Genomic DNA, 7,048 nt, shown 5'->3' with positions numbered 1-7,048 from the left:
TTTCTGTGGCAAGTGCATTAGCCTTTCAGGACGAAACACTTCTCTCAAACCGTCTGCCTGCTCGGGTTTTTCCTGCACCATTTTAGCAAAGAGGGTGTCAGCTATCTGATCCTGAAATCCTTCATTTTTCTCTGTAGTTTTTGCCTCGTGCTGTGGCTTATCATAGTGGGATCTTGTTAGTGCACTGTTTGGGAAATACCAGGCTACTTTTCTTTGATCTCCTTGGTCCCCTGGTCTCCCTTGCGCTTCTGCACAATAAGGGGTGATACTCCCACCTTGGATTCTGCTAAATTGTTCCCAAGAACAACTTGAATCTCTCGAACTTACACTCTCTCAATCACTCACACTGTTATTTCTCTAATCTTGATTTGGCACATAAATTTATGTCCATCTATCCAACAAATTGCCACTCTCTCGGGTAGCAGGTTAGAAAGAGTGCAAATACGTTCGTCTCTTACCAGCAGACACTGGTTCTATCCAGTGTCTCCCAAATTATAACTTCTTTCCCATGCTCTCACTGTTCTTGCTGAGTAAGTTTAGTTTCTTTTACCACATCTTTTCCCACAATGCTTTTCTTTAATGACCAGCACTATGACTTTATGTGTTCCACATTACAACAGTGAAAATACCTGCAGCCTTTCGCCCCCTTTCCACCCTCTTGGACTATGTTTTTTAATGCTGTGCGAAACAATTACCAGTGTTCTCTATTTTTTATTTCATGGTATAGGATCTCCCCTTCTCCCAAATTCTATTCCTCACAGGATGAAATTCTTACTGGATGCTAAACTTTGCTTTAAGCCAATGTATATTCATGTGCTACCTCATTTGCTCTTCTCAATTCCTGAACTTCCTTTTATTCCTCAAGAAATCTTATCACCTCTGGACGTATGTTGTGAAACTCCTCCAGCAGAATAACCTCTCTTAGAACCACATATGTCTGATATATTTTGAACGCTGACATTCATGTCTTAAAATGAATTTATTTCATTCCTTGGAAATCAACTTAAGTCTGATTTCATTCCTTCTCTATGTTTCTGCACCACTGTTTATGCGTTTTTCTATCAATTCATAGGCACTCAAAATAGCCTGTTTGACAGGTTCATAATCACTTGACCCTCCCAATCTGAGAGCACTGCAAATATGCCTAGCAGTTTACTTGAAGTAACAGTACCCGAAAGTTATCTGACTATTCATAGAGTCATAGAGCTGTACAGCACGGAAAGAGGCGCTTCAGTCCAACTCTTCCACGTCGACCAGGTATGCCAACCCGATCAAGTCCTTCCTTCCAGAAACTGGCCAGTATCCCTCCAAACCCTTCTGATTCACACAACCATCCAGATGCCTTTTAAATGTTCCAATTATACTAGCCTCCACCGCTTCCTCTGGCAGTTCATTCAATACACGTACCATCCTCTGTGTGAAAATGTTGCTCCTTTCGTCTCTTTTATGTCTTGACCCTCTCAAACTAAATTCATGCCCTCTCGTTTTGCATTCCTCCACCCTAAGGAATAGACTTTGTCTATTTATCTGATCCATGCCCCTCATGATTTTATAAACCTCTATAAGGTCATCCCTTAGCCTCTAAAGCTCCAGGGAAAACAATTCTCTAGCCTATTCAACCTCTCCCTAGAGCTCAAATGCTCCAACCCTGGCAACACCCTTGTAAATCTTTTCTGAACCTTTTCAGGTTTCACGACATCTTTCCGTTAGGAGGAAGACCAGAATTGCATGCTATGTTCCAAAATTGACCTAATCAATGCCTCTACGTTCGCACCATGCCCTCCCAACTTTTGTACTCAATACTCTGAACAAAAAAGGAAAGCATACTAAATGCCTTCTTCGCTATCCTACATACCTGCAAATCCACTTTCAATGAGCTATGAACCTGCACTCCAAGATCTCTTGGTTGAGCAACACTCCCTAGTACATTAACATTAAGTGTATGGGTGCTGCTAAGATTTGCTTTCACGAAATGCAGAACCACACATTTATATAAATTAAACTCCATCTGCCACTTCTCAGCCCATTTGCCCATCTGATCAATATCCTGTCGTAATCTGAGCTAACCTTCTTTGCTGTCCACTATAAATACAATTTTGCAGTCATCTGCGAACTTACTAACTATACCTCTTATGCTCACATCCAATCATTTATATAAATGATGAAAAGCATTGAACCCAGCACCAATCCTTGTGGAACTCCACTGGTCAAAGGCCTCCAGTCTGAAAACAACTCGCTTTGCAAGTTCTCCCTGAACTTCATGCGATTTAAACTTGCTAACCAGTCTCCCACGGGGAACCTTGTCGAAGGCCTCAGTGAAGTCCATATATATCACGTCTACCAATCTTTCCTCATCTCTTACTTCAAGAAACTCAATCAAGATTGCAAGACATGATTCCCCACGCAGAAAGCCATGTTGAGTATCCCTAATTAGTCCATGCCTTACCAAATACATGTACATCCTGTCCCTCAGGATTCCCTCCAACAACTTGCCACCACGGGCGTCAGGCTCCGTGGTCTACAGTTCCCTGGCTTGTCCTTACAGCCGATCTTAATCAGTGGCACCATGTTAGCCAACCTCCAGTCTTCCAGGACCTCACATGTGACTATTGACAATACACATATCTCAGTAAGAGGCCCAATAATCACTTCCTTAGCTTCCCGTAGAGTTCTAGCGTCCACCTGATCAGATCCTGGATATTGATCCACTTTTATGTCTTTCAGGACATCCAACACTTCCTCCTATTTAAGGACATTTTCCAAGATGTCACCATCTATTTCCTTACATTCCATATCTTCCATGACATTTTTCACAGTAAATACTGATGCGACATACTTGTTCAGTATCTCCCCCATCTCCTGCGGCTCCACACAAAGGCCGCGTTGCTGATCTTTGAGGGACCCTATTCTCTCCCGAGCTCCCCTTTTGTCCTTAATTTATTTGTCTTCTACCTAGCCATTTTGTTCCAAATTAAATAAAGAAGAATTTGACATCTTTCTCATCAAAATGTAGCAGTGATTTAACGCATTTGCATTTATCACCACCTTCTACCTTCATGTCCATCCTGTTAACTTGACTTTGCTAAGTCACAACTTTTGAAGTTCAAATTCTCTCTCTAATTCTCTTTCCTTTCTCTTTGTTTTCTCTCACCCTTTCTTCACTCTTTGTTTGTTCAGCAAAGAGTTGTATCTCTCTTTCTTTTTACTCTCTGTCTTGTTCTTCTTTCTCTTTGCCTCTTTCTCTCTCCTTTCGTTGATCTTCCAACTCCATTTTCTTCAATGGTCATTTCGTTTTTTCTCATTCTACTGTACTTGTCTGTTTCTCTGACGCCCAGAATTTAGATTAACCCCCTTACAATTTCAGCTTTACTGTTCTCCTGAGTTAGACAGATTTCTAACCTTTTCTTGCTAATTGTGATGGATGGTATTTTCTTTCTCGATAAATTTGGGAATCGTCTTCAATCCCCAGAACCTCTTTAGCAATTTTAGGAACCAGTTCTTTCACTTCCCATTTAAGCAACCACAAGTAGCCTAAATTAAACAAGTTATATCAATATTGTTTTATTTAAAAATCCAGGACACTTTGCAGCAAGTGTTTGAATCTGCTGGGATATTTTTAAACCTATCCAAATTTCAGACTGGATCTGTCTAAACCTGTCCAGGTTTTTCTGCCTCCCGCTCCATAACAATATACTGTTTCAGTAAAGCCCCTATTAAATTAACAGCAAATCAATTTTCAGACCAGATAGCCGTCTCAATCCTCCTCTTTTTTTAGGTCTCCCTGGGTCATCTTGATCTCCTGCTGCATAGCTTTTTCATGTGAAAAAAAAACAAGGTACGTTTTCGGAGTGTTTTGAATTACCGTCTGTCGATGGCAAATGTAGTTTTTTCTCTGGCTGACTGTTCAAACTGCCTGCTGTTAACATCGACAAACATCGGATCGTCTCGTTCATTTTCATTTGTCAAAGCTGCAAAGTTCAAATTTGGTTGGGTTTCAGTAACTTGGAGCATAATTTAAACTGATTGAGTAAATTCGTACTGCAGTGAAAATAAGTCAGGTATCTCGGTTACAGCCAAATTTTACGTCTTTAAATATTCCAGCACACTCTGTGACATGATGTGTGCTTGTCAGCTTTCAGTCACTCTTTAACTTACAGTTCAAGCCTTCAACGTCATAGCACAACTGATTGAGCAGAACTTGCATAGAAAATCTCCCTGTAACAAAAATACGTATGAGAAGTTGCCAGGCATTTAGCATGAAGCCACCGAATCACACAAACAAGGAATAAGAGGAGTCAATTCAAACCTCTGAGACTACTGCCCCTCCCTCATACACACACACATACAATAAGATTAAAGCTGTTTCAACTTTGGGCGGCACGGTGGCACAGTGGTTAGCACTGCTGCCTCAAACCGTCAGAGACCAGAGTTCAATTCGTGCCTAGGGCAACTGGCTGTGTGGAGTTTGCATATTCTCCCCGTGGGTGTGCTCAGGTTTCCTCCCAGGAATTGGCCATGCTAAATTTCCCATAGTGTGTGATGTAGGGGAATGGGTCTGGGTGGTTTGCTCTTCGGAGAGTCGGTGAGGACTCGTTGGGCTGAAGGATCTGTTTCCACACTGTAAGTAATTAATAAGAAAAATCCTTATCTCTGCATTACTGCCTATCACCCAATTAGCATTCATCCCCATGAATCATTAAGAATCTCCCTACATCTGCACTAAAAAAAAGTCATTTGAATCCATTGCCTTTTCAGGAAGGGAATTCCAAAGACTCACAAACAGCTGATAGAGAAAAAGAAGCTTCCTCATCTCTATTTTAAACGAACCGCTCCTCAATTTTTATGCAATCCAACCCTATTTCGAGACCTCTGAACTCTACATTCAAAATTTACATGAGAATATCAAACCTATAATTAATAAGTTTTCATACTTCTCGAAATTTGCTCCTGTACTTGACAATTAGGAGGATGGTCTCAGTCTAATCTGACAGTCTTTAGATGCTAAATTGACCGGAGAAATGGCAGATGGATTTTTTTATGCTAAGTGCGAGACGATTCATTTCAGAAACTCTAATCAGGAAGAGTATACAACATGCTTAGTTGATCACCAAAGAGTATGGAGGTACTGCGGGATTTTGAAGCTGTCAACACAGTGAACAGTTTGGTGACGAAAGCATCTGATATGCCCGCCTTCCTTATCAATTCATAGAGTCTGGAGAAAGGAAACTTTGCGACAATTTTGTAAAACATTTCTTAGTCCTCAGATGGAAAACTCTGGGCAGTTTTGCTCGCCGTATTATCAGAAGGACCGATTTCACTGCAAACAGTGTACAAAGAATTCATAACAATATTACGTTGGATGAAAAGGCTCAATTAAGAGGAGAGAGTGTGTTTTGCCTCTTTGGAGCAGAGGAGGATTGGATTGGGGGGAAATATGATAGAGGTGTAAAAATTGTGAGTGACACAGATGAAGAAGATTGTGGCAATCACATCCCCAACCAGATGTGTCTCGGCCTGAAGGCATTTCGTCAAATTTTATAAGATTCCATCGGATCACAGCTCATTCATATGAAGTCTAGTGAAATTAGTTCGAACGGATTCATTCTCTCTTCATGTGTTAGTTCTGCCAACACATCTATCAGTCTCGTAAATCTGTCTGATAAACATTGGCACAGTGTTTCCATTGCCAGAACATCTTTCTTCAGGGGTGAAATGTGCACAAAGCGTTCGAGATAGTATCTCACTAAGAATGGGAGTGTTTCACAATTGGAAGATCAATACTGAGGGAGTGCCCCATTGTCACAGAGTTAGTGCTGAGGAAATGCCTCAGTGTCGGAGGTTAGTTCAGAGGGAACACTGCACTGTCGGAGTGTTAGTGTTGAGAGAATGTTTCAATGTAGGCCAATGAAGAGTCTGTGCCAGTTTTCCACTTATTGGCAATGCCTGATGTCAGTCACAGACACATGCAGAGATTCCATCAAAAGCATTCCCTCTCACCTCACCTATCCAATGCAACACTATTCATCATTCAAACAGAGCTACAGGCAGATGTTGGTCAGAGTGCTCCATTTGGATATCACACAAAGCAGAAAATGTGTTGCTGGAAAAGCGCAGCAGGTCAGGCAGCATCCAAGGAACAGGAGAATCGACGTTTCGGGCATAAGCCCTTCTTCATGAATGAGGAAAGTGTGTCCAGCAGGCTAAGATAATAAGTAGGGATAAGGGACTTGGGGGAGGGGCGTTGGAGATGTGATAGGTGCAAAGAGGTCAAGGTGAGGGAAATAGCCTAGAATGAGGTGGGGGCGGTGCAGTCAGGAAGAAGATTGCAGTTTAGGAAGGCGGTGCTTAGTTCGAGGGATTTGACTGAGACAAGGTGGCGGGGGAATGAGGAAACTGGAGAAATCTGAGTTCATCCCTTGTGGTTGGAGGGTTCCTAGGCGGAAGATGAGGCACTCTTCCTCCAACCGTCGTGTTGTTATGGTTTGGCGATGGAGGAGTCCAAGGACCTGCATGGCCTTGGTGGAGTGGGAGGGGGAGTTGAAGTGTTGTGCCACGGGGTGGTTGGGTTGGTTGATCCGGGTGTCCCAGAGGCGTTCTCTTAAACGTTCCACAAGTAAGAGGCCTGTCTCCCCAATATAAAGGAGGCCACATCGGGTGCAGCGGATGCAATAGATGATGTGTGTGGAGGTGCAGGTGAATTTGTGGTGAATATGGAAGGATCTATTGGGGCCTTGGAGAGAAGTAAGGGAGGAGATGTGGGCGCAAGTTTTGCATCTCTTGTGGTTGCAGGGGAAGGTGCCGGGAGTGTAGGTTGGGTTGGTGGGGGTGTGGACCTGACAAGGGAGTCACAGAGGGAGTGGTCTTTTCTGAACGCTGATAGAGGAGGGGAGGGAAATATATCCCTGGTGGTGGGATCCCATCACACAAAGCATCAATGATTTCTGTTTGCAGAGGACCGATGTATCAGTCCATCTCTATTTTGGCAAAGCAGAGGAGCCGAGTGAGAGATGGGAACTGACTGGATAACTTACTTATATCCTTTGCTATG

Source organism: Hemiscyllium ocellatum, chromosome 41 (genome assembly GCF_020745735.1).
Source record: "Hemiscyllium ocellatum isolate sHemOce1 chromosome 41, sHemOce1.pat.X.cur, whole genome shotgun sequence".
Lineage (NCBI taxonomy): Eukaryota > Metazoa > Chordata > Chondrichthyes > Orectolobiformes > Hemiscylliidae > Hemiscyllium > Hemiscyllium ocellatum.
The sequence above is the reverse complement of the archived record's forward strand: the minus strand, read 5'-3'. Positions refer to the sequence as shown.